Raw genomic sequence first — 26,242 nt, 5'->3', positions numbered from 1 at the left:
TTGGAGCCAGGGAAGATGCTCTAAAATGTTACAGGCCCTCCCCTCCTGGCTAGCACTCCTAAAAGATGTGTGTTCATCCCTCCTGGTCTTACCCTTCAGAGCTAACTCTCTCCTTTCTATCTGGAAGTCCAAAGCCTTGCTTGTTCTTCCCAATCCCAAAGCTTCGTTCCTCTCCCTCCCCCCACCTCCTCTCATAAGGTCAGCAGATCAAAGCAACATAGGGGGTGCCTTTGTGGGCATCAAGGGAACCTCCAGCTAACCACCGCCTGGGGGCTCTGTCACGGCTCTTTAGCAGTGCAGCGCCGCCTTACACTAACGCTGCCTTCTGCAAATAAAAGTTCAGCGGAGAAATAAATAAATAAAACAGTCAGAACGAAGCCCAGGCAGAAATAGGAGGACAGCCAAGACACGTAGCGCCCCTCCTTTCCGACAAAATCAAGAGTAGCAAACATCTGCCATGCACGGAAAGCCAAAAATTCATTTTGGGCCATTGGGAAAAAAAAATAGTAATTCACACAAGACTTTGAAGAGGTGGCAGAGGGCAGTACCCCCGAAAAGGGAACAAGCTGCATTTGGCCACATGCAGACAACCCAACTTCTAAATCCTTCCTCTTTCCTGAAGCTAGCCAAGTGGTCTCAGAAAAAGCATCGATAGATTGGAAACTCTTGGGGGCAGGGATTCCTTTGCTTGCCTGATGGGTTTGTCTTTTCTTCCCTGTAAAACATCCGGCACATTGACGGTGCTATATCAACACCCACACCAAAAACAATGGATGGAATTTATTGAAGGGTTAATCTCCCATAACTAATCTTGGCATTATTTTTGTTTTAACCTTAATAGTGAAGAAGAAACAAAACTGTTTCAGAGAACTCTTCCACCATCAAATGTTTCTCCTTTCCCGGGGACTGGAAACTACAAATGTGTCTGGAATCTATTTCTTGTGTTTGTGTTTCTTCACTAATCCTTAACTCCAGAAAGTGCATGGAGGGCAGGGAAAGAGACTGAGAAAAATTACAGACACACGCACACAGTGCCCAGAGAAATAAGGAGGACATTACAGAGAAACATCCAGCAAGTTAGCCATTAGCCCATGCTGTCTTAGTACTATTTTGGGTTAGCAAACGTTTCAGGATCCACTACCATAATTTAGCCAGCTTTGATTATGTGCAAACCCTCTCACCAAATTATTTCCATGGCCCCTTCATTCCCCCAAATCTTTCAACTAAAGAAACGCAGGAGAAAGTGGAGCGTCTGTGCATGCATCCCCATCAGCTAGGCCAGCAGGGCTGTGCTTCCATCAGCCCCAGCATTATACGGCCATGTTGGCTGGTGCTGATGGGAGTGGAGGGCAAAACATGGGGAAGGCAACAGGGTAGTGAAGTCTACTGATCTGCATTTTACGTAGATGCAAACATTTAACATACCACAGACACCTACCCTCGGAAGCATAGGTGGGTGTGTTTTCCCTGGCAGAGGCCACCCTGTGCCTTTGTGGAGCAGGCAGGAATTCAACAGCCGGTGCTTTCCCCCATTGCTGTTGTTTTCATGCTGGGGAAAAGCTGCACCTGTTGAATTCATCCCACTCCCGCTCTTCCAAGATACAGGCGCCTCACCAAAACAAAACAAGAACACGCCAAGCTCTAAACTTTGGCAACTGGTTGCAAGAAAAATAAAACAACTAGCACTACTTTAAAAATTACTTTATTTTAAAATCAAACATTTTGAAAGATTTGTTTAGCTACGCTACCTGGGCAGAACATCCAGATACAATCTGGCTACCCTGGAAACATTTAAAAGGGGTTGTCATAGCAACCAGGGCCTGCCATACAGCTTCCCTCCCTCCCCCTTCTCTCTGCAGCAGAGCCAGGTTTTTTTAGTTCAGTAAGCAGTGGCAGGTATTTAATTGCACATAAATGTTGTGTGTGTGTGTTTAAGCCACAGAGATGCAGGGGCTATCGTTTTTTTAATCTCCTCCCCTTCCCCAAGGTGTCACAAGCTTCCATCCCTCAGAAAGGTCCATTTGCCAGAATGGTGAATGTCTTTTAGCCAGATTATATTTAGATCTTCTAATTTGGATGCTTACTATTTTTAATCTTAAAAACGGAACAGCCTCTTGTTTATGAGAAAGCATTTATGACAAAGCTACTTCCCCGCTGTAAGGGGAGATCCCATCCACCCACCCCACAAACTTCACCTCGATAAACCTACGCTGAGGCTTCTGTTTTAAAGACAAGCTCTAATCTCCGTCTCCCACCATCTCCACTAATGTGTAGACCAATGCTTTAATCAGCAACCCACGGATGGAGAAAACTATTTTTAAAGAAAAAAAAAGCCATTCTATTTTTAAAAAGCGGTACTATTTGTTTATTCATCTGCCAGAACCTGGGACCTGGATTCTGTGCTGCCCTAGCAACAAGGACAGGGGGGGGGCACTCTCAAGAGAAAAAAAAATTCACCCACAGGGTGACCATAGAAACAGGTCAGGGTCCTGGCAGATGAATAAACCAAATGTTGGAAGATTACAAAACGGGCGAGAGTTTGCTCCAGTGCGGGCTCCCTCCTTTCGTGTGCACTTTTAAAAAGAAATTCATTAAGTTTGCTATGTGCTATACCACGTCTTATTTTTAAGTAGCGGTACTCAAAGTCACAGCTTTACATCCCACAGATTTCAAAACAACGAAATTCCCACTGAAATTGCAGTTACTTGGTTACAGGTAGGTGTGCTAAGGAAAGGTGATTCAGAATTCCCACGTTGGGCCTCAATGAACATCAAAAAGAGGAGATGACAACACATGTCAGCATCCCCCAACCTGGTATCCTCCAGATCTTTTTGACTACAATTCCCATCTGCCCCAGCCAGCACATAACCTTAGTGGCCGGGTCTGATGGGACTGGTAGCCCAAAACATCCAGAGGTCACCAGGTTGGAGAAGGCTGATATAGATTAAATGACACATTTTGAGTGTCACAGAGCTCTCTGGTCCTGCCTGATAAAGAATTCTGTGAAACCATGCAAGCTCACATACCATGAGCAGACCCCAAAAACGTGAGTAGGGAGTTAGGCTTTGAATTTAAGTATACTTATCCGTCAGGAGCTTAAATGTGCAATGTTTGCATTCAGCATTTAACACCTTGAAACAAAACACATTTACTTGAAACACAGCCCCATGGGACATCAGTAGATGCGCAAGGCTCTTGAACTGAGGTGGAAGTGAGTGGATTACTGTTTTCAGTTTGAGACAAAGGGTATAAGTTTTCAGGGGCAAAAGACTGCTTTGGAAGTTCATACCAAACTTTAGGTACTGCAGATCTCTCCTTTTTAATACATGTAAATTTATATATATATATATATCTGTGTCGCAGAGCCATGTCTTTGCTTCCCTCCTATTCCCACTTTCCAAAAAAGAATTAAAAAATACTGCATTGCCATTTACAAGGAAAGCAGCGAGTTTGGTCAGGTTCTGTGCCTTTTAACAGACACAAAAACTCAGCAAGAAAAGCTTTTTCAAAAGAAAGAGATAATTGTTACCCGCTGCTAATGAATGCAGAAGAAGCTGCTCTTTAAAAAGCACAAGAGGGAGGAGCCTGTGAAATGGTTAGCAACTAGGCAAGCCAAGAGACCTCTGCCAAAAAAGCATGGATCTGAAGAGGTTAGAAAAACAAACCCTGAGGCTGCAATCATATCTACGTCTACTCAGAAGCAAGCTCCAATGGATTCAATAAGACTTACTCTGAGGTAAGTATGTACTGGATTGCAGTCTTAGTGGCTTTTCTATCCCAAGTGTCTTAAAAGTAACAAGATTGTACATGGCAATAACTTGAGGAAGTCAAGTTTTTTTAAAAAAAATTAGGCCTCTGATATGCTAGTTAGTAAATAAAGGGTTTTTTTGGCTATTAATAGGAAATGAGAATTGGGGAGGCAAACATCTCTGAAGATGTCACCACTGTGGGCTTGGTTTGGGTCTCATGCCAATCCACACTTTGCAAAGCCAAACCATGGTTTGACCGTGATGTCCAAATCAATAAACCACAGCCTGCAAGGTTTGCACAGTATGGTTCATGCAAAAAAAGAGAAAAAAATGCCCGGAACCCCCTAGCGGCTAGACAACCCACTGAAAATAAAGCCTACTGTAAGCAGAGGCAGGCTGGCTGAGGGATAAAGAAGTGCATATAGCTGAGCTTGCCAATTCTAAGAGGCAAGAGATCCTGCATACCAAAATAAACTACAGAGGTCCGAGACAAGGAGGGAGGGGAAGTGGCAACAGAGAAGCCACGCCCCCTCCGAGCCCCAGGACCTCGCAGCCCCTCCTAAACTGAGCAGCGATTGGGATTCAGGGCTCCGACACTGAAAAGGCACATCAGCAGGCGCAAAACCAAAGCGCCAGTCCCGCCCGTGAATATTAGCTCGTGGTGCCCCACGTCCCTGTCCCCCCTGGTGCAAAGGGATCCGGTACCCATTTCCTCCTTCCACCCTCCCCCCACCCTCTCGCCCTCTTTCCCTTATTTCCCACGCAAAAGGAAAAACAGTTCGAACCGCTGGCTTACAGTTTGGCCCCACGGGATTACTCCTCTGCATTGCGGATTCCATTTACTGAGAAAACAGCAGGCAGGATCACCCCCAAGCGACTCAAACAAGAGCAGCTCCTTCCGACCCCCCCTTCTCTCCGCCGCCGCACACACTCCTCCTCTGCGGGCTAGAAATCCGTCCGAGCGCGCTGCCCTTCCTCAGGTCCCTCTCTGCAGCCGGAAGGCAGGCAGGCAAGCGAGCGCACAGGCACCGTCACCCAGCCAGGCTGTCCCAGCGCACCCTCCCAAAAAAGTTGCCCAGCGATCCTCTCCTTTGCAGAACGAGCGAGAACGACACTCCTTCTGCCTCCAGCACATGCCCGAGTGTGTGCGGCCGAGTTCCTCTTCCCTCCCCCGCCCCCGCCGCCGGGTTACGAAGCTTCTTTCAGAACAGAACATTCTGTTCCCAAACTGGCGCACGTGACGTGACGACAGCACAGGCAGGGAGGAGGGAGGGAGCGCGAGCAGCAGCGGCGCCTAGCTTTGGCAAGCCAGGCAGGGCGGGAGGGGGAGCCCCTGCGCGAAAGCCGGAACCCAGGCCAGGGGGGCCAGAGGCAGGGACAGCCCACCTTTGGGGTTAACTCACCAGCAGCGGCACCAGCCAGGAGGTCCTTGCGTCTCTGGAGCTATTAGCCAACGCAAGCCTGCGACGGGGAGAACTGTTCTGCTACCCTCGACCAGCCCCTGCCGAGCCCGTCGCTGACCAAATACATCCTCTGGTCGCGCCCCCCCCCCTCGAAAGCAGAGTGGGGCGCGCGGCAGGCAGGCGGCCAGGCGGTGACGAGGCGGCGCTGTGCACAGCAGAGCCCGGTTAGGCGTCCCTTCTCAACAGCATCTGGCACTTACTAGAAAGGCGGAAGAGCAGCCCATTGTATAACTAGGCAAGCAGGCGGAACAGCCGCGGCCAGAACCCAGTGATGTCAGCAACCCCATTACACGCCCGGCACGTGTACCGTGGCGCTGCTACCAGCAGGCCCTGGGAGGCCCTTATTGGCTGGCTGGCTGGGCCAATGAGCCGCCAGAGTTCCGACTGCATAATCACTATTCATTAAGGGACCGTGTGCATGCCACTCGCGGGCCGGAAGACCGACGCTTGGAGCCAGGACGAAGTGACTATTTCTAGGCGCCGGGGGGTCGCTTGCTATGTTATTTAAAGCCAGGCGCGCACATTAATCAATAGCGCTCCCTGAATCACCTGGTCCTACTGAGTTCCGACCCTCCCGACTCTGTTCTGGCTTTTCTTTGCCAGGACCTCCTCGCCCTCTACCAAGAGGGGGACCTTTTGGAGAGTGGCATACCTGCGCTGCGCAGAGCCAGAGGCAAAAGCGGGTCTCACTTTTGCATAGTTCCACCAACACAAAAGCCAGAGGTTTCTATACACAAGTGGGCATCTCTCCATCCTCTACCAAGAGAAGGAAGAGCCATCATACTAATTCAAACGCATATTCCAGGCAGGCCAAAGCATTCAAGGAGAGGGTGGCCTGTGGAGTCCTGAGGGCCAGACAGAAAAGCCTGCCCCCAAGGGGTCCTCACCTCTACTCCCTACTGTGCGGTTTACTAGGCAGGGTCACTCACAACATTTCAGTACAGTGCCTAGCACACGTTCAGTGCAAAGTCTTGCAATATTCAAAGGGCATCACAATTTCTGTCTTGTTTTGTTCACACCCAAGAGGTTTCCCTTCAATGCAGGGGGCTCACTTCATGCTGGGGCCCAACAGAGTTTAGCCCCACCACTGGCATATTAGGCTCTCTCATGAAATGGTCAGGTAAGGTAAAGTTTACCATTACGCTGCTTTTCATCCAAAAGGTCCTCAAAGCAGCCCAGAAAAGTTTGAAACAGAAAAGAAAACAAAATAATAGATAATTTCAACAATTACAAAACAATCACATTGCAACAAATTACATTAGAGCAGCCATCCTAAAAGAAGAGTGGTCTTTATGATTACATTTACATCTCACCTTTCCTGCAAGGAGCTCAGGGTGATGTACAAACATGTTTCTTCTCCCCTCCCAATTTTATCCTCACAACAACCCTGTGAGGTAGGTTGGGCTGAGAGACGGTGACGGGCTCATTCACATTCAGCGAGTTTCATGGCTCAGCCAGGATTTGAACCCTGGTTCCCCCAGGTCCCATTAAGCACAACTCCAATTACTCTTTTTCTGGCAAGTCCTTCACTTTGAAAGCGTTTATGCTTAAAGCAGAGAGGGAGGGGGCTGAATGAGGAAGGGGCGGCAGGAGGTGGCATAAAATATTGACTCTGGAGGTATTATCTAGCAATCGCACTTCATTACTTTCTGATAAGACAACTGCAATATCTGCCTTGTCATGCACTATGCACTGTTAATATTTGGTTAACAGGTCCCACCTCTTCTGTCATCTCCAAAATGCCTTTGTTTTGGTTATCAACCAACAGTTCTGTGGCACAGGTTAAAATTCACACTTTGCCCGCTGGAACTTGCAATGGACTGTGACAGGCAGAAAATTAAACAGGTACAGTCGGTCAACAACTGTTACTAGATTTACAACTTGCCCACTCACAAACAAGCCTAATCGTTTGAAGCGGTTACAAGAAAGAAAAAGAAAACCAATTTGTGTGAAATCCCCCATACCTCAGAAGCAGGAGCAGATTCTTCTGAGACACTTTGTGTGTGCCTGTGGTGATTTCCAAGCTCAAGTTACTCTTGTTGCTGTATCTTCATGCTGGGAATCCTTCCTACAAGTTCACATGCAACATTCTTGTGTCCCTTGATCACTACAGAAAGCTCCTTCACCATTTTGGTGTCGTGGTTTCCCCTTCCATTTCCCAACTTACAAAAAATATTTTTTTTAAAAAAAATTGAACGTACATTCTGCTTACAAACCTTTCAGGACAGGGTGTCTCCTGGTCATGTTGCTGTATGCAGATGCCTCAACTTTTAGACACATGACATAACTGTTTATTTTGCATAATCATTAGATCCGTTTGCGCGTTTGTTCTCCTATAGAACTTGAAAGTTTTGGGTATGAAAAGCGATACTGCAAGAGGAGCCAGAAATGGGGAGGGGGGCTAGGAAGGCTGAGAATTATTGCAGAACATCCAGAAAATAAATACAGGTAGTCTAATCTAGAAGGATATTAATACAATTTAATGCTATTTCTGAAAATGTAAAAACAAGGGCCTGGTACCTTATCAGAATCCTGGGGCCTTTGCACTCATCAGCCAGAAAGCTGGAAGGTGTGAACAGTTAGTGAGCAATCAGGCAGAATCCTGCCTGCAGAAAAAAGGCTAAAGACTATTGAAATATGAAAGCTGAAAATTCAGGAAGAGACCTGGAATTTCAAAGGGGGCAGTTCCACTAAGAGACTGCTTAGACTAAGATACAGGGAGAAGCAGCAATTATGTCACTCACTCATCAGGGCATATTCTTGAGAGTTGTCAAGGATACTTTTGTCTCAACTACAATTCAATATAAACAAGTGTAAAATTATGCATATTGGAGCAAAAAATCTTAATTTCACATATACGCTCATGGGGTCTGAACTGGCGGTGACCGACCAGGAGAGAGACCTCGGGGTTGTAGTGGACAGCATGATGAAAATGTCGACCCAGTGTGCGGCAGCTGTGAAAAAGGCAAATTCCATGCTAGCAATAATTAGGAAAGGTATTGAAAATAAAACAGCCGATATCATAATGCCATTGTATAAAGCTATGGTGCGGCCGCATTTGGAATACTGTGTACAGTTCTGGTCGCCTCATCTCAAAAAGGATATTATAGAGTTGGAAAAGGTTCAGAAGAGGGCAACCAGAATGATCAAGGGGATGGAGCGACTCCCTTACGAGGAAAGGTTGCAGCATTTGGGGCTTTTTAGTTTAGAGAAAAGGCAGGTCAGAGGAGACATGATAGAAGTGTATAAAATTATGCATGGCATTGAGAAAGTGGATAGAGAAAAGTTCTTCTCCCTCTCTCATAATACTAGAACTCGTGGACATTCAAAGAAGCTGAATGTTGGAAGATTCAGGACAGACAAAAGGAAGTACTTCTTTACTCAGCGCATAGTTAAACTATGGAATTTGCTCCCACAAGATGCAGTAATGGCCACCAGCTTGGATGGCTTTAAAAGAAGATTAGACAAATTCGTGGAGGACAGGACCATCAATGGCTACTAGCCATGATGGTTGTGCTCTGCCACCCTAGTCAGAGGCAGCATGCTTCTGAAAACCAGTTGCCGGAAACCTCAGGAGGGGAGAGTGTTCTTGCACTCAGGTCCTGCTTGCGGGCTTCCCCCAGGCACCTGGTTGGCCACGGTGAGAACAGGATGCTGGACTAGATGGGCCACTGGGCTGATCCAGCAGGCTGTTCTTATGCAACACAGATGGAAACGAAAGTCCCTAAAAAGTCACTTTCTAACACAAACAACCAAGGGGAGAAGACAGGTTTTGCTCCTTTTGCATTTGTGCAGAACTTCCCCCTCCACCAGAAAACAACGGAGCAACCTGCAGACACACTGGATCTCCATGTGCCAGGCTGCAGCACATACACAGAATTCTAGCCCAGCACAATGGTCTCAAAGACATGTATTATTGGGTCACTGGGTGCCATTTGATTGCCCCAGAGAGACGCAACCCTCCTCTCCTATGTAGAAAAGTGGGGGATGAATACATGGAATACCAGTGGGTTTGTAACATCCAAATGCAGATGTAGGCCGTTCATGAAAAGACTTTTAGACATCATTTGCCTCTGGGTCTGCTTGCACTCTGAACAGGTCACTTAAATATTTTTCCAGCATTTTATCCACAAAGGCTCAACTTTGGGCACTGTTTAAAAAAACACCACTGCGCACCTCCAGTTGCAGTCAGAGAGATAAAGGCTCAGTGGATGTATTTTTCCACTTGCCTTTGTTGAGGCTAAATTGTCAGTGCTTGCATCAACATATGGTCAGGAAGGGCGCAAAGCAGCCACCGATGGCCCCACTTTTTGCTCCGGATACAAAGACACACACACACATCCACACAGGCACCTTGATGCTTTCCAACGATAGAGCTCTGCCTTCCTTTGCAGCCACCTTTTATCATCCTGAACACTTTTGTCATCCTGACACCTAATGGCTCCCACACTCTATTCTCTCATTCCTTATGCCCAGGCTGCCAAGCGCCAGCAATAATTGCCCCCTCCACTGGTCTGCTAATGTGAACCCACAAGAGCGCCACCATGGGCCGCTCTCTGACCTCTTTCTTACTGGCAGGATGGACAGCCTTCTTGAGTAGCCACTCATTCAAAGGCAGGCGTATTGATCACTGGAGAGAGACTGAAGCAGAGGGGACTAGCAGAGGGGAACTAGTCTGACCTTGGGGTATTGTCAGCCAGAGGAAATATGCTCAGTAAAATCGGTCTAGGTGGGGACATTTCTTCATCGCTAGGACTCTCTCTCAACCACCATATGAACAGGGGAAATTGCAGTTGAGCCCCATATAAAAAGCCAAATCCTGCAACCATTTTAGACAAAATATTTTTAAAACCCAGACAAGATAAACGCACACACATTTTGGTCGATTAGTGCAAGATTTCAGATTTCACAGAACTCTTCGTCAAGTAGGGTAAAACAAATTCAGCAATTTCTCAGCTATGTATGAAATAAGTGAATGAAAAAGATTAATGGAAATAGAATCACTGCTCCACAGTGCTCACATGCTCTATGTGGCAAACAGGACAGAAAACACTGATGGGAAAATAAGCCTGGCTGGGGGTGAGGAGAAGAGTTCTAACTTCCTGCTCTCCGCAACCCTCACACTGGAGACAATTATAGTTCTGTGAAGACTGTAGGTATCTCTCCACATAAAATTCTCTCATTACTCATCATGCATCCTTGTGTGCTTCTTTTAATCTGTAGTTGTGAACTAATAAGGAGCTTGAGTACCTGGATAGACACACGGTCAGGAGGATTCTGTGTATGCTAGAGAAATACTTTCATATTAACGACACGAAAGCGACCAGGCAAAACAGTCTTGAAATTACTTTGCTTTATTGAAAGATACCTCATCAATTACACCTTAGATCACAGGTTTTCCCTATCAATTTGAACGGTACATTTTGGTCTACAGACATCACAACCCTAACCTAACCCGATTCCTTAGACCTGCATTTCTTAAATATTTAAATAAACATTTAAAAATATGTAAACTCCCAAAATTCTAGGGATGTCAGCTAATCCAGTTTCAGGGCAGAGCACAGCTGAAGCTTCACAATGTCAGATTCTTGCTCCACCAGCAGAGGAAGACTATCAATAGCTGGTCTAAATTACTATTTCAGTTGAACAAAGGTTGTAACCTAAGGTGTTAGCCAGGCAGGGGTGATATACCCTTTTCTACACAACTATTCAAGGAGGAGGAGCTCTTCCCTCTTTATTCATCCAGCCTCTCTGTTGCAGCCAATAAGACTTACAAAGCACAAGGCCCGCCCCAACACGGCTGGGAGATTTGGCTGAGCACCAGACTTAGAAGGAACAAGCTGTGCTCAGTTGCAATCAAGGAAAAGCTCTTCACACTTAAACTGAAAAGAAAGGTGGAGCCCTTTGACTCAGCTGCCTGCACAAGGGATGCAAGTGACTGATTCGGAAAACCACTGAACAGGCACAGCAGGGAGGAAATGACTATTAGATTAGGTTGAATGGACTAATTATACAGATACTTCTCTGTTTTATACAGTCAGTAATATAGCTAACAAGTTCCCTATAAAATATGCCTTGATACTAACTGAGCAACCCTGAAGTGTTCTGGAGCGCATGTTGTGGTTAAGCCTTTAACTGTCACTAGAGGGAGCCACTGCTTAAGTGCTGTAAGAATACTGTTTAAAAGGATGGCAGATAAGCAGGATGGGTTACTGTCTAACGCAGCCTTCCCCAACCTGGTTTCCCCCGAGATTTCCCTATACTTGTCCCTCCCCCCCCCCCGCCAATCTCTGGCTCAGAGTGTGTGGCTCACAGACCCCAAGTCCTGGTCCTAAGTTCCCTGCAACATCAGAGATAAGGCCACCTAAACAAAGGACCCTCGACTCCCAGCCAGAGTATTAAAATCCATCTTCCCCTCAAGAGCAAAGCACAGAAACCAAGAATTGGAGCTTGCAGATCTCCCACTAGAAACCCAGCATGCCAACAGGCCAAGGCACCCAGGTCCTGGACCCTCCAGGGCTACTGCACGTGAAAGAGCTGTTCATCCCCTCTCAGATCCAAGGCTGGAACTGCGCATCTCTGCTCCTCTCCCCGCTAGCTCTCGGTCTCCTCCCTTTGCCGCCTCAGCCTGGCAGGCTATCAGCTGTAACAAGAGCAGGCGGCACTCCCTTCCAGCAAGTGTGGGCCAAATTTTTTCCATAACCAGGTCATCTGATCTGGCTGCTGCACCGCCCATCCGTCCATCATTATGTAACACCAAGCGCACACAGGCAAGGCACATACACACACCACGCTACACGGCAGCTGCGGAAGCTCCTCCCCCTGCTGCATAGCTCAGGGTTATTTCCACACAGAGTGGAGGCGGTGGCCCATAAAAAGCAGACGGGAACATTGTGTTCTTTTTGGCTCACGCTGCCAGCTCAAGAGACTGACAGCCTCCTCCTCCCGCCCGACCGCAGTAACATGCTAATTTGTTCTTCAAACAAAGAGGCAAGATAATGAAAGCAGCTGACAGAGCAAAGAGGAAAACATCTCCCATTAATCCGGTAGGCCAAGGAAACAGGGAAAGGCTTTGCCTGTGGAGACTGGCAGCCCGGAATTCCTTGCACCTCATCTGGGAAGATTTGAGGAAGAGAGAGTATGTGTTCCCCACCCCACCCATTTGCAAATAGGTATCAGTATCTATAAAACATCAACTTCCCTCCCCGGGTCAATTGTTAATGCCTGATAGGCACAGCGAATGCCACAGGAAATACCCAAAGGATAAAAAGCATTGGGTTAGTCATTCGCATCTCTAGACCCTCTGGAATTGATGGACAATTTATTGCCGCCTCCTTCTGACATAACTTAATTTAGATCCATTAATCTCAGAAGGTCTACTCTGAGTAGAGCTCAACTGGATACCACCCATTATGTTTTATTGCAGAAGTAGCCACCCTTACACTGTTGTTGGGACTAAGGTGGCAGATGACAGGAGCCCAAAGCAACTTCTCCCTGCAAAGCTGCGGATTTGAATCCTGCTTCTTCTCATGCTAGATTATATTCTAGTTCCCTCCTCTGCCAAATGGGTTGATAAATCATTGCTGCACTGCCGAGCCAAATCGATCCCTAGCACATCATGTCAAAACTGTTATTTTGCAGAGCAGGATGGTGCCCTCCAATCCCCTACAAAGAGCTGAAGGCCTCAGTTCTCTACTGGATAAAGTCTTATACACAGGCTGTTACTGAAAACATACAAGCACCCTCCCCTTTTTATTACTTATTCATTAGATTTATTTGCTTGAAACCCATTGTACACCACTTGACATCCAACATTTTCATACTCCTTGTGGGGCACCAATTTAGGATTCCAAAACAGAAACATCCGCCCCATTTGTTCAGTGTCCTGCTTCTAGCTTCCCTAGTTTTGAGAAGATACCGCCCCCTGCTGGATGTTCCCAGCCTTCTCTCAAGCTCATGTGCCTAGCAGCAGACTGCCTGTTCTACAAGAGTGCCTCGCCCAGATGTACACATTCGATGGGACACTCTGTCCTAGAACAGCTAAACATAACTGGGGCAGGGCCTTGGGTAAGGAAGCACAGACGCTGGGGAAACAGACTCTGCACGTGGATCCACACTCCAAACTCACAGGCCCCGCCCCTGGATGCTACCAGCACAGCACCCAAGAGCGCAGTCTCTGCTGCTTGCCCCACCCACCTCCCCAACAACCTTTCCCCTACTGTACATACACCCACTGTGTTTTGGTAATAACTGTAAAGCTGCTGAAGCGAGGCAGTCCACAGTTCTGCCAGCTGGATGGTAGCTCTAACCACAAACCTTCAAATTTAACAGTTAATACATGTGATCCCACCCACCCCAAAGCGCTGCCTGTTTTTCCAAATACCGTTTCCAGCCTCACTATAATGAAGAACAGAGCTTTCTCCACGACACAGGATTCTTTAGCTGGTGCAACGCTAACAGTCCTAAATGAAGTCTGCATGTGACCTGAAGTCTGCAGGAAGAAAAGGAGACCAAGATTTACTTTTTACTACCAGCTATTTAGCTGTATCAGGAGATATTCTGTCCTCCATGTCCAGCTCCTGGGATTCATTTGTCTTTGATGATTGACAAAGATCCCTCTGGAGTTTCACTGACTGGACAGACTGGTCCCAGAGGGAGTCTCTTCCCTACCTCCAGTCTAACTTTCAACTCCAGTTCCTTTATACAACGGGAAGAGAGAATCAGGTACCTTCAACTGGGTCATTTCCTCGGAAGAACCAATCTCCTGCAGGAACCCGTGAACTTAGCAAATCTGTTTTCAGACCCGGATGTTTGCCATTCCTTATTTAGGAACAGAGCCCAACTTTAATGCTGGCATGGGTGATTGTAATTGTTCCTGTAAGAGGATGCCTGGAACTCGGATGTTTTCGCAGTAATCCTGCTGCTGCTTTGTGCTCTGGAGCCTGCTCTCCTCTGTCAAGAGTTAAACTTCAGCTGTTCTTTTTTTGGTGGCACATTTTGTACCATCGTCTGCTTGCCTGAGCAGCATGCCATGTATTGTGGCACTTGTCAGATCTCCCCATGCCATCTGACTGCTTTTCTGGGTCATCTGATGATGGAGGAATCTCTGATTCCTAGGGATTTTTTTTTAAGGGGGCAGATTTTTGAGAAACAAACACAGTTGTAATATTTAGGCATATTTGTCTTCTGCTATGAAGGCACCGTAACTGCCCATCAGCAGCTAGAAGTTCAGGAGACTTTCCAAACAAAGCTGGGATATAGATCTATGTCCCCTCTCTAATTTTCTACCTGTCTGCTCAGAGAGAACGCAAGCTCCACATTCTTGCAGGAGGTTCCCCTGACATGAATCTCAGACACCAGAAGTGAATACGCAAATGTGTGACCCTATAAACTGACAGGAAAATGAATGGGCAGGGAGGGAAGCTCACTGCAAAAGGGGGTGTCAGAAAAGAAAAAAAAGCTTGCCTTATACAATCAAAAGGTGAGAATAGGGGAAGGAATGTTTGGAAACAACAGACTGCTCCTCCAGAAAACATTTCCCAACAGCTTTTTGGGGAAGGGATCTAACTCCTCTGCCTTCTTCCAGTGAAGTGGCCAGTCTCCTTCAGAGGAGAAAGAAGTCCCCACTGTTACCTCCTCCACTTCAGGCCCCATGGTTCCTCCTGCCCAGTTGGACAACCTTAGTACTGTATAGCAAAACAGGTGAAATTTTATGACATAATGAGTCTGCCTCCCAAGGAATATTACATGAGCACAACACTCCAAGCAGCCTGCAGGTCTCTGCAAGGTGCTCCTTCCTCTCAGCTCATATTACATAACTGCCACCGAGAAACTGTACAACACTGGATATTTGCTTGAAGTGCTGCTTATCTAATTGCAGAGTTCTTACGAAAGGCACACGCAGGCACTTCTGCCTGCCCAGTTCTAGATAAAGCTCTTTCCCATGGTTGCTGGCATTCAGAAGAGAAATTAGCCATAGCAGACAACCAGCTCAAAGGAAAAGCAGTTAGGATTACAATTGCTGCCACATCAGCACCTCGGAGCTCACTCAATATTTTGGAATGACAGAAGAGAGACTTCTAGACACTTCTGAGCTAAGACAAGCATGGTAGCCAAGGCAGAAAATATACTGATGTGAAGTTTAGAGTGGTGAAGGCACTTCCCCAACCTTAGGGATCTCACAACACTTCAGAAAACTCATCCTAAGTCTGCTTCAGCTTTACACATGGCTCACAGGATTTTTCCATCCTCTTGAAAATATGCAGAACCTAAGCAGTGTATTTTCAGAGACTGTGATACACATAAATGTTCTGATGTGTTCATATTCCCACCTCAGTACCACGTCCCTACACAACTTGATAGCTTCCTGTTTTGCCCTTCTGATTCCCTTAAATCACCCTATCCCTTAAAGCAGGCCATCCCTAGCCACCAGCTCCTTCCTAACTTTACTTCCATGAAACCTCACACATCTCCCACACCAACAGCCTCCACCTCTGGACTTCAGTCCCATTTCACATCCCCTCCCCGCCAACCACACAGTACATACAAGAGCGCCTCTCACCTTGGCCCAGGCACAACCCTCCAACGCCAACCACCCCGTCCCTCTGTTCCCATAAACCCATTCATCTACCCACTTTCAACCACAACCCAAGGATATGCCTTCGTTTTTTCTTCTGCCAGACCCTAACCTCCAGGGTCTCCATTAAACCTGTCTTCCTTGTGGCTTTCTTTCCTTGCTGAACCCCTTTATGATGGTTCCCATGGGGTACTTTCCTGGAATCACCACAGCTTCCTCAATTCAACTGCCCTCCCCCAATCCCATCTCTCTACTAAACAAGTAAAAGCGTACAACAAAGTTTTTTAAAAAAAGGATTTTCAATACATATATATAAATGTATTGAAAACAAGTTGAACGGTAATAAAATTAAACTGTTTGGGCTGAAGTAATAGAGAAAAACTTTATGTTGTCTCACACAAACACCTAAAAATGAGCTTCAATTAGTCACTGGATTTGTTTTATACACATTTGAAATAAGGGTAATGCTTTTTAAAATGCCAGCCCTTCCCACAGGTTCACTGCATCCCTCAACTGTCTCCTTTTCCAAGTCTCTCTATGACAGCCTTTCCCAAGCTGGTGCCCTCTAGATGTTCTGGACTACAGCTTCCATCAGCCCCAACTAACCTGCCCTTCTGATGCAGGGGTTGATGGGAGTTGTAGTCCAAAACGTTTAGAAGTTATCAGGTTGGGGAAGGCTGGTCTCTGCCCTTAACCCCTAAATCTCTGTGGCTGAGCCGCATTAATGCCTCCTTTAGACCCCTCCTCAGAACCCATAATAATAAATTATAATAATAATTTTATTTCTAGGCCGCCTATCTGGCCGCCCAAGCGGCCACTCTAGGCGGCGTACAAGATCAAATAAAATACAACATACAAACTGCATAAAAACCCAAGAACTACAATATAAAACGAAACCGAACCCACCCATAGCTAAAACCAATAAAATTAGGCTACCCCAGGGATCTTGTAGGCCTGCCTGAATAGCCAGGTTTTCAAGGCTTGGCGAAAACTTGGCAGGGAGGGGGCATGGCGAAGATCATAAGGGAGAGAGTTCCAGAGGGTGGGGGCCACGATTGAAAATGCCCTCTCTCTGGTCCGCACCAGTCTAGCTGTTTTGACTGGTGGGACCGAGAGAAGGTCTTGAGTGGCTGATCTAGTCATCCCATGTTCTGGTGTCTGCTCCCAAGTCATCTACCCCAGCCCTTCCATAATTTTTTAAAATTCAAGCTTGGTTTCCCTGTTCTTCCATTTCTTCCCCCCCCCATTCCCCAACCCTCACTTTGTCCCACCCATCAACCCCCCCTTTTCTGATCCCATCCCACCGCTTCCCCTCCCCTCAGGCCCATAGCCAGGCAGGGTCTGGGGGGAGCACCCCCTAATTTTTTTCTCCCCCTCCCATTATTTTTAACAAAAAGTAATTGGATTTATTATAGAAAAACATACTCCCCCTCCTACTTTTTGGGTGACCCCCACCCCCAAGAACTTTTAGGATGGTTATGAGCCTGGTCTGCCTCCTATTACTCCCCGACAGTGCTTCCTGCTCCTCCTCCTCCCCCCCCCCATTTCCACTCTCTGGTCTCGCCCCTCCCCAACATCCTGAGTGCGCATCGGTTCCCCAAACAAGCCTCTTTCCCACTCACACCCGCAAATCCTGACAAGCCCCCCCCGAGGTCGCCCCCTCCCCAGACTCCTTCGCATCCCGTCGCCCATGAAACACACTTCCCTTTCTGCTCCTCCGTCAGCATCCCCATCCCCCCACCCCTCTGTCGGCTCCCTTCCTGATTTTCCCCGGCCTCCCGAACGCCCCCCCTTCCATCCCAAACCCCCGACCTTTTCACCCCCTTGATGCCCCTCCCCCACTCTCCCTATCTACCACCCCAGCCCGCCCTCCCCCCCCCGGGTCCCAATCCCTTCCCAGACAGATTCCCAAGGAGCCTTTGAGACACAAACGCAGTCCTCTCGAAATGATTCCCTCTGCCACTTTCTAGCCCCCCCTGACTCCTCAACTCCCCCCTTTCTGCTTCTACCACTCCTCAAATCCTCCCAACCCCCAACCCCCGCCTCCCCCACTCATCCCAAGGCTGATCCCTTCCCCCAGCTCCCATCCGCCACAATCCCCCCTTTTGTTCCCTCCCCTCGACCCTCCTGCTTTTTCTGCTCCCTTGTGACACGACCGGCCCCACACATACATCATACATTTATTTATTTCCCTGCCTGCTGCCCCCTCCTCGGCCCCGAGCCTGCACCACCGGTGCCACCATCACCCCCTCACTCACCTGCACAACAGACCCTTCGCTTCTTCTGTGGCTCACACCGACTGAGTGAACCGCGGCAGAACCATGCACCCGCCCGCGTGCTACCAGCCTGACACGCCCCCCTCTGGCCTACCTCCAATGACCGCCGCCGCATCAGCTCTCCCCGCCCCCAATTGGCCGCTCCTCCCCGGACATCTTCCCTAGCCGGACGTTTCATTGGTCAGCCAGCGCTGCAACATGCAAGGGGCCGTGTGACAACAGGCCGGGGACGGGTGGGCTGACGAATTGCCTTCCTGGTCGGGAGCTCTCCGTATCTCCCCGCCCCTTTCCGCTTCGATTGGGTCGCTCAGCAGTAGCATGCCAGTGTTCGCGTGCTCTGGCCACGCCCAGCTTGCGCTCCGATTGGCCGCGCTGGAGGGAACTGCTCCCTATTGGGTCTCCGAGATCCTGCCTGCTGCGAAAGAGAATACCTGTGCGGAGACAGATCACGCGGCCGCTGCTGCTGTAGTTGTTTACAGTGTGCTAGGACAGGGGGCGTGGCCAGTGCGGGGGCGTGGTCTTGAGTGGACAGCCGTTGCCCCGGGGGTGGGGACAGAAAAAGTTGAGGGGAAAGGGGGAAGCTTTGCTAATTTGTTCAGTTTTAAGAGGAGATTTTAAATTCCCTTTTCCTTAAAAGTTTTATGAGGCGATTTTAAACTTTTCCTAAATTTTTTGAAAAACTGGAAGTCACCCTCCCTGCTGCAACCCTTTGTGATACATTTTAAATACATGTTAAACCAAACTGTGGCCTACAGAGCTTCCTTGAGGAGTATTTTATTGCTTACTTTGTTTCTCATTTTATTGTATTACAATTTGAATTCTTGTACTATGTATAAGCAGTAAAAGGTGTAATTAAAATACATTTCATACAGCATCTAGCACAGCGTATTACAATTGCTAGAACAAGCAAAACAATCATTTTAAGTGGTCTGCCAAGACCCTCAGCAATGTTCAAGTGGTCCAAGGGGGGGGGGAGTCTGGGAATCACTGGATTGAGCTACTACTAATAATAGGTAGACATACCGGATTATGAGGGGGGAAATCAGATGCAGTTTATTAGGATCTTTATTATACATAATATATTTTATTATAAGGTAAGCCAATAATTATATATATATGTAGCCGTGCTAGTCTCTTGCAGGCAGCACAAAGAGCACAGAGTCTTCTACAACACTCATTGCTAACAGATTTCAATGCAGTCCTGGGCATGTCTGCAAAAGGAAGTTCCACTGAGTTCAGCAGCAGCTGATTCCTAGCAGTAGGTCCCAGATGTGTGGCACAATGAAATATTTTGTCTACTCCTTCCAAGCTGCACTACGGAAACTCCTTTTCACAGTCCCACAACTCCCTGGAGCTGTTGAGCAAAGAGCAAGCCCAGAGAGCCCAGTGTGGGTCCACGTGGGGTGAGGCCATGGGCTATATGTGACTCACGGACTGCAGGTTCTGCACCCATGTCTGTATTTTAAAAAGCCACTTGGAAGGGTGCATAAGCATAGAATGGAGAAGTTTTATAAAATAATTTGAAATGTTTATATTCTGTCATTCGGTAAACAGTTTTTTTAAAAAATAAATATAAGTTAGAAATAGAAGACTGGAGGTTGATGGGGAGAAGAACAAAAAAAGACAGGCAGCATCCTAATGCTCTTGCTCAAGGGGATGGAGAAACTCCCCTATGAGGAAAGGTTAATTTGGGTTTTTTTAGCTGAGATAACAGGTGAGTTAGAGACGACATGATAAAGGCACATAAAATTATCCATGGCATGGAGAAAGTGGATAGAGAACAGTTTTTCTCCCTCTCCCAGAACATAGTTAAAATATGGAATTTGCTCACACAAGATGCAGTGATAACCACCAGCTTGCATGGCTTTCAAAGAGGGTTAGAAAAATCCGTGGAGGATAAGGCTATTGACGGCTACTAGCCATGATGGCTATGTTCTCCCTCCACTGTCCGGGACAGTAGGCCCTGAATACCAGTTGCTGGGAATCACAAGTGGGCTGTTGCATTTAGGACCCTCTTGTGGGCTTGCTATAGGTGTCTGGTTGGCCACTGTGAGAACAGATGGACCACTGGGAGATCCAGCAGGCTCTTTTCCATTCTTATAGTTGGGTTTTAGCCCCATTCAGAGAGACTTACTTCTGAGAAAGCCTGCATGGGACTGGGCTGCTAAGTGGGAGAAAAGGCAGGATTGCCACTATTTTGAGGTTACTGTGCTTTTTGGCTTTGTTCAAGTACCAGACATTTTGAAACAAATTATTATTTTGAATAACAGCACTAATAAAAACTGCAGATGGCAAGAGCCTGGTGAAAGGGGCATTTTAATGGCTGTTCTGATATGACCACTGCTATGAAATTAGTGTGCATGTTTCTTTTTCCTTCAGTATGTTGTTCTGTATGCAAATTTAGTGGAAATCATTAAAATGTCTTTAAGTGGATGACAGGCCCAGCTGTCCTATGTTGTATGTAGCCTGTTGTTCTTTATGGAAAAAATCAGGGGCCAAAAAGATGGAGAGGAGAGCTGAAACAACTTATCCAACATTTTTCACATTTTATAAATATGGAACATACTGAAATTCATATTTAGTTCTATATTCAGTAAGTTTTATTTTTAAAATTCTCTGTTCCCCCACTTCTTTCATTCGTGAACTTACAGTTCAGTGCACTTATGCACATTAGGTTATGTTCAAGAATTTGCACATGAGTGGATGTACATGAGACCCCTAACAATTTCTTGCCTAGCCTGGGGATGTCCATGAGACTCTTGCATTTTCCACTTTTAAGAGACAGAGAAAGGAAAGGAAAAGTTTACTGCCTTATGGCTATGCAGCAACATTCCAAATATACACCAGAGACACAGAAATAACGGTTAACTGAGGTCAATTGTAATGGGGAAAAATAACATGGAACCCCTGATTTTTCCCCAGCACCACCACCACCATGGGTCCTTGTTCCACAGAAGTGCTATTTGGGAATTTCAGATGCTGGCTTTAATGGTCTCATGATGGGCCACATCTTTTGAAGAACATATGCATTATTTTACTTCAGAATCCAGCCCTGCTGCATTGAGGGGGTCCCTCATGCTCATTCTGTTGAGTAAGGAGCTAGACGTCTGCTCCAAAGTACTGTCCTGATGTTGCCACTTCACCCTCACATCATCTCCCTGCAGTTCTGTGGTTGCCTATCCCGCATCTGTTGGCCCCACAGCACTGTGGCTTGGCTATGATCAGGCCCAAGGCTTCCTCATAAAAGCACGTTGAACTCCTCCCAGGCCCCCATGTAATGGCATTAGGCGTTGTGCTCGCCTTTACGGATGCATGCCATCTCCAGTTGAAGGGTAGGGTTATGCCTGCAGTTGGCAGTCTCTCCCTGTTGTGGGACCGGTCAAATCACAGCACAGAAAGATGGGTCAGGAGGTGAGAACATTTTGTTCCCGGCTGACTGGAATCTATTTTTAGCCAAGCTTCAGGGCCTAGCTGTTCTCTTCCTCCCACACCAGCTGGAAAAGCAGTTCTCTCTCAATCCTGCATCTGGATGGAGCTTCAATGACACTTTCTGTTCTTCTGCTGCGATTCACACCCAGATCATAAAAAGAAACAAAGATCTGTCCATGCAACAGGGATAGACATCTACCCCATCTCAATTTTTTTCTCTTCCCCCCTCCCATCCATTTTGGCCTAATTACAGGCAATGGCTTCCCATCCAACTAAAGGTGTTGATTAATTCCACAATCCAGGATTATTGTGCTATCACCAATTGCTATTATGAACTTAATATACACCAGATTTTATTTATTTGATTTTATTTATTTGATTTCTTCCCAGCGCTTTACCCAGGGCAGGTCACAACAATAAAATACACAATTATAAAACAAATGTAAATATATCCTTCAGCACCTAATGATCACTGACACCATCTTGCTCCTTTTGCAGATTTCCGGGGGGGGGGGTATGAAAGCTGATACATATTTGTGAAGGGGGAGGAACTCCCGGGTTCCAACTCACAGGGAGGCCCGGAGGGTGATGACAAGATCTAGGGCCTTCTCAGTGGTGGCCCCCGAACTATGGAACAGTCTCCCCGAGGAAGTACGCCTGGCGCCGACTCTGCTCTCCTTCCGGCGCCAGGTCAAAACCTTCCTATTCTCTGAAGCATTTTAAGTTACACTGATTTACTTTTTAAAATGTTTATTGTATTGGATTGATGATTGTATTTTAGTATTATTTTGTTATTCATTGTATTTTTATGCTATTTTATGTTCACCGCCCAGAGAGCTATTGCTAGTCGGGCGGTATATAAATTTAATAAATAAATAAATAAATAAATAAATAAGAACATTGATCTATTATTTATTTATTTATTTATTTGATTTCTTAGTCGCTCATCTGGCTGGCTACCCAGCCACTCTGAGCGACGTACAAAGCAAAAAACATATAAAACATCAAAAACACCAAACACTAAGCAAGAAAGCTAAACAATAACATAAAAACTAATTCAGTTACAATAAGGCTTCTCATCTGTATAGTCCAAAATGTGCGCCTTCAGATGGAAACTCGTGATGTGAGTCTTCCCACCCTTGCACAAAGACCGGTGTGGGTGATAGTCCATATGCAAGACCGAAAAACAACACCAGCTCTTGATCTCAGCATCCAACATCCAGTACATTCAGCGGGGGGTGGGGCGCAGCAAACAAACCCCTTAAAGTCACGACTAACAGGGAAGTTCTCTTCAGAAGCCAAAAACAAAGGCATTAAGATGTAAACACTGCCGATATTAAGGGCAAGCAGACAGAGGTCAGATGGTAAAATAGTAGCGGCTGCAGGGGCGCTCCCCCGCCCTCAGCATTCACCGAAAGATCATCGCAACAGCATGGTGCTCCCAGGGACAGGCCGCGGCATCAGACCCGCCGAAAGGCCACAGCCCCAGCCCAGCTCCAGCCCAGCTCGGTGCGACGGCGGTGGCGGTGGCGGCAGTAGCCCAGCGCAGACGAAAGCACCAAGCTGCATCCTGGTAAGGTACGAGGGAGACGGCATAAAGAGGGGGGAGGCTGCCCTGTATTTCCAATATGTTGTAGCCTCCGGCAAGGGGAATTTATATAGAAAATTACCCCATAAAAGCCGTCAGTGGTGGAGCTCCCTCATCCGTAGCTGTTGCGCCTCCCCCATTTTCAGTTCCTTTGCAGAGGTTACAGGATGGTCCACTCCCCGTCCTTCTCCTCCTCTGAATCTTATTGGGTCCTTCCCAGCCCTTGCTTTTTCCCCAGGATAAACAATCATATGAACAAGGGTAGGATTATCTTTTCTGCTCAGCATCCACACTTCTCTAGAGAGTCACAGAGCTGATTAGTTGCTTTGGCTGCTGATCTGCACAATCAGGGAATTGATTCAGGGAACAAGGTCCCTATGATTCCATTTTTGTTAATTGAACTCATTAGACAACTCAGTTAAGAAAAAGGTTTAAATAAACTATTTGATAATCCGAATATTTATGTTGATACCTGCATGCTGGAAAACTCCAGAAACTCCTTCACTTGGCAAATACTCCAGAAAAATCTGGTTTACAAACCTTACACACACACAAAACCTGCAATTTTGAAGGCCCAAAGGAGAATGTGTTATTAATGCTTTGAAGGCATTAGGGAAAATTGTATTTTACTGAACAGTAGATTCTCTAAAGGAAATTAAGTATCTAAAATATTCACCATATTGTAATATTTACAATGTTTGCAAACAATTTTGTTACAAGCTTTTTAAAAAATGCTAACTCCTTAATATTATAATTTTTCCTATCATGGAAAAGCCCTAAGTATCTCATTAACATTTTAACTGACAAGGCCGCGTTGGGCATCGCCTCTCTGTAGTGCTGGTTCCTTTGAGCCACACAGAGCTCTCCTGCAAGACCTCTGTATGGCCCCTCATCACCAGGCCTAGCCCAAGATATTTTGCTGCTTGAGGCAAAGGACAAGATGGTACCCACACACACACATTCCAAACTGAACAGATTTGCAGTTAAATCTTATCACAAGGCTGGCAACAGGATATACAGCATCTTCCACTGCACCAGAGAGCAGGCAAGTTTAGGGGGCGAGGGCAAGCCGCATAGCACACAGAGCTCTCCTCTTCCAGCACCTTGATGCTATTCCCTGCTCTTCAGCATCTGCTGCCCAGGGCTGCCGCCTCACTCTGCACAGCAATCTGGATCTATTATTCAACTGTGGCGCCTGGTATGCTTGCAATTGCCTCCCTAAACACCCCACAATGCCAACTCTTGCTTCATTTAAACTCACCTTGTCCATGAAGCTGTTGGCACAATCTCCTAGATGCAATGTCCTACTGTAACTTACCCTATAATTATTAAGCCTAACCATGTGTTAACTGAAACTGGCACAGGTTGCTTTCCTGTTTACCTCAGTCTTCACCTCCCTTCCCATTTCCCCGATGTCAAAATTTAGACTGTGTTCTCCTACACTGGGCAGATTGTGCTATAACCAGTAGTGGCAAATTCAGAAGTGCAGGGTCCTTTCATGATATCACAGCCATTTGCCCTCCCCCCTTATTTTCTGCTGGGTAGAGAATGAGATCCTTGCTAATCAACTTACGTCCCTCAGAGCCAATACACATGAAAGTGGAGTGTTGGCTACTGAGAAGAGTCTTCCCAGTGGCTGATTCACGTCTTTTCACAATTTTCACTCTGACTCCAATCAGCATGAAAAGACAAGGAAGCATGTTAGAAGACTCTTCTCAGTAGCTAACACACTCCCCTTTCATGCTTATTGGCTTGTAGGATGCTGGAGACTAAGGGACCCTGCTCCAAAAATATGAAAGGGTCTAAGACCCCTTGAGACCCCAAACGACGACACCCCTGACTATAACAATAAATGTCTCGCAAACTCAGGCCAATAAAAATATCTTAATTCCCTCTATCCTTGGCAACCAAATAGGTAGGTATAAAAATGTTTTGAGATCATTGTCTGGAAGATGCCCAGGCTCTTGACTATGACATGAGTGCGGGGCAAAATGCTAAATCAAAGCTGATGTTTCAAGATTCCCACTTTGGGTTGAGAGGATGGAAAAGGTCAGGGCATCTGGTGAAATTTGATTTTAAAAGAATGTGTGTGTGCATTTATTTAAAAACCTTTATTGCATATTGAGGCAAGATTTGCCATATCTATCAGGGAATGCCTTAAGTTGAAAGGCTGCAGGATTTTATCAATTTTCAAAATATTGACTCAAATTGACATTTCAAACTTGTCACAACTAGAATTATAGTTGCAAGATGCTGGAAATCACATACTAAATGAAATCAAGGAGACATGATTAATAAAAGACTTGAGAATTGCAAAGATGGACACCTTGGCCTAAAGAATGGATAGTCTTCTTCTGTACTAAGTTGGGACTTGCCCCCCTACAGAACTAGAAAACCTCTAATTTTGGATTGTTAGAAAATGTTTTGTTAATTTTGGCTGCGGATATCTTTTGATTTATACTTTAAATTTTAATGCCACCCTTTCAACTACAAACCCTTACACCTGTAGAGTTACGAGCCAGAAATACTTTCCCCTCCTGGTTTCCAGAAACCAGTATTTGGAAGCATCCTGCCTGTACCTATGGAGGTAGAGCATAGCCATCAGGCATGGACAACTCAAAAGCCAATTTATGTTAGGCAAGGGGAAAAAAACCAGGGCTATGGAGTCAGTACACCAGACCTTCGACTCCGACTCCTCTATTTTTCCACTGTCTGACTCCGACTCCTTCATAAATGGCAAATGTATATTAACTAGTAGTAACAAATTTACTGTAGTAAAATGGTAGCACAAGGCATTTCATCACCACCACATGAATCCAGAGCTTGGAAAAGTTATTTTTTAAACTACAACTCCCATCAGCCCCAGGGATTGGGCTCGTGGGAGTTGTAGTTCAAAAAAGTAACTCTTCCAAGCTCTGGATTCACGTGGTGGTGATGAAATGCCTTGTGCTACCATTTTACTACAGTAAATTTGTTATTACTAGTTAATATACATTTGCCATTTATGAAGGAGTCGGAATCGGTACATTTCTACCGACTCCACCCAAAATTGCTCCTGACTCAAGACTCCACAGCCCTGGAAAAAATAGTGTTATTTAGGAACTGGGAGACCAGTTCAAAGCCCCTCAGCCACAAAGCTCAATGGGTAACCCTGGGCCAGT

At 46.4% G+C, this 26,242-nt stretch overlaps 1 protein-coding gene across 5 annotated transcripts in view; it reads right to left on the bottom strand.

Moving 5' to 3' along the window:
- Window positions 1-18,178, bottom strand: part of PER1 (period circadian regulator 1) — a 39,275-nt gene extending 21,097 nt beyond the window's left edge. For 2 of the 5 annotated variants that reach the window (XM_061590794.1, XM_061590798.1), the window contains exon 1: window positions 5,153-5,491. The gene's annotated coding sequence lies outside the window, so the exon portion shown is untranslated. The other 3 variants (XM_061590797.1, XM_061590796.1, XM_061590795.1) reach the window with 3 other exon arrangements.
- Between the last annotated feature and the right edge of the window lie 8,064 nt (window positions 18,179-26,242).

The sequence above is a fragment of the Rhineura floridana genome, chromosome 11 (assembly GCF_030035675.1).
Source record: "Rhineura floridana isolate rRhiFlo1 chromosome 11, rRhiFlo1.hap2, whole genome shotgun sequence".
Lineage (NCBI taxonomy): Eukaryota > Metazoa > Chordata > Lepidosauria > Squamata > Rhineuridae > Rhineura > Rhineura floridana.
The sequence above is the reverse complement of the archived record's forward strand: the minus strand, read 5'-3'. Positions and strand labels throughout refer to the sequence as shown.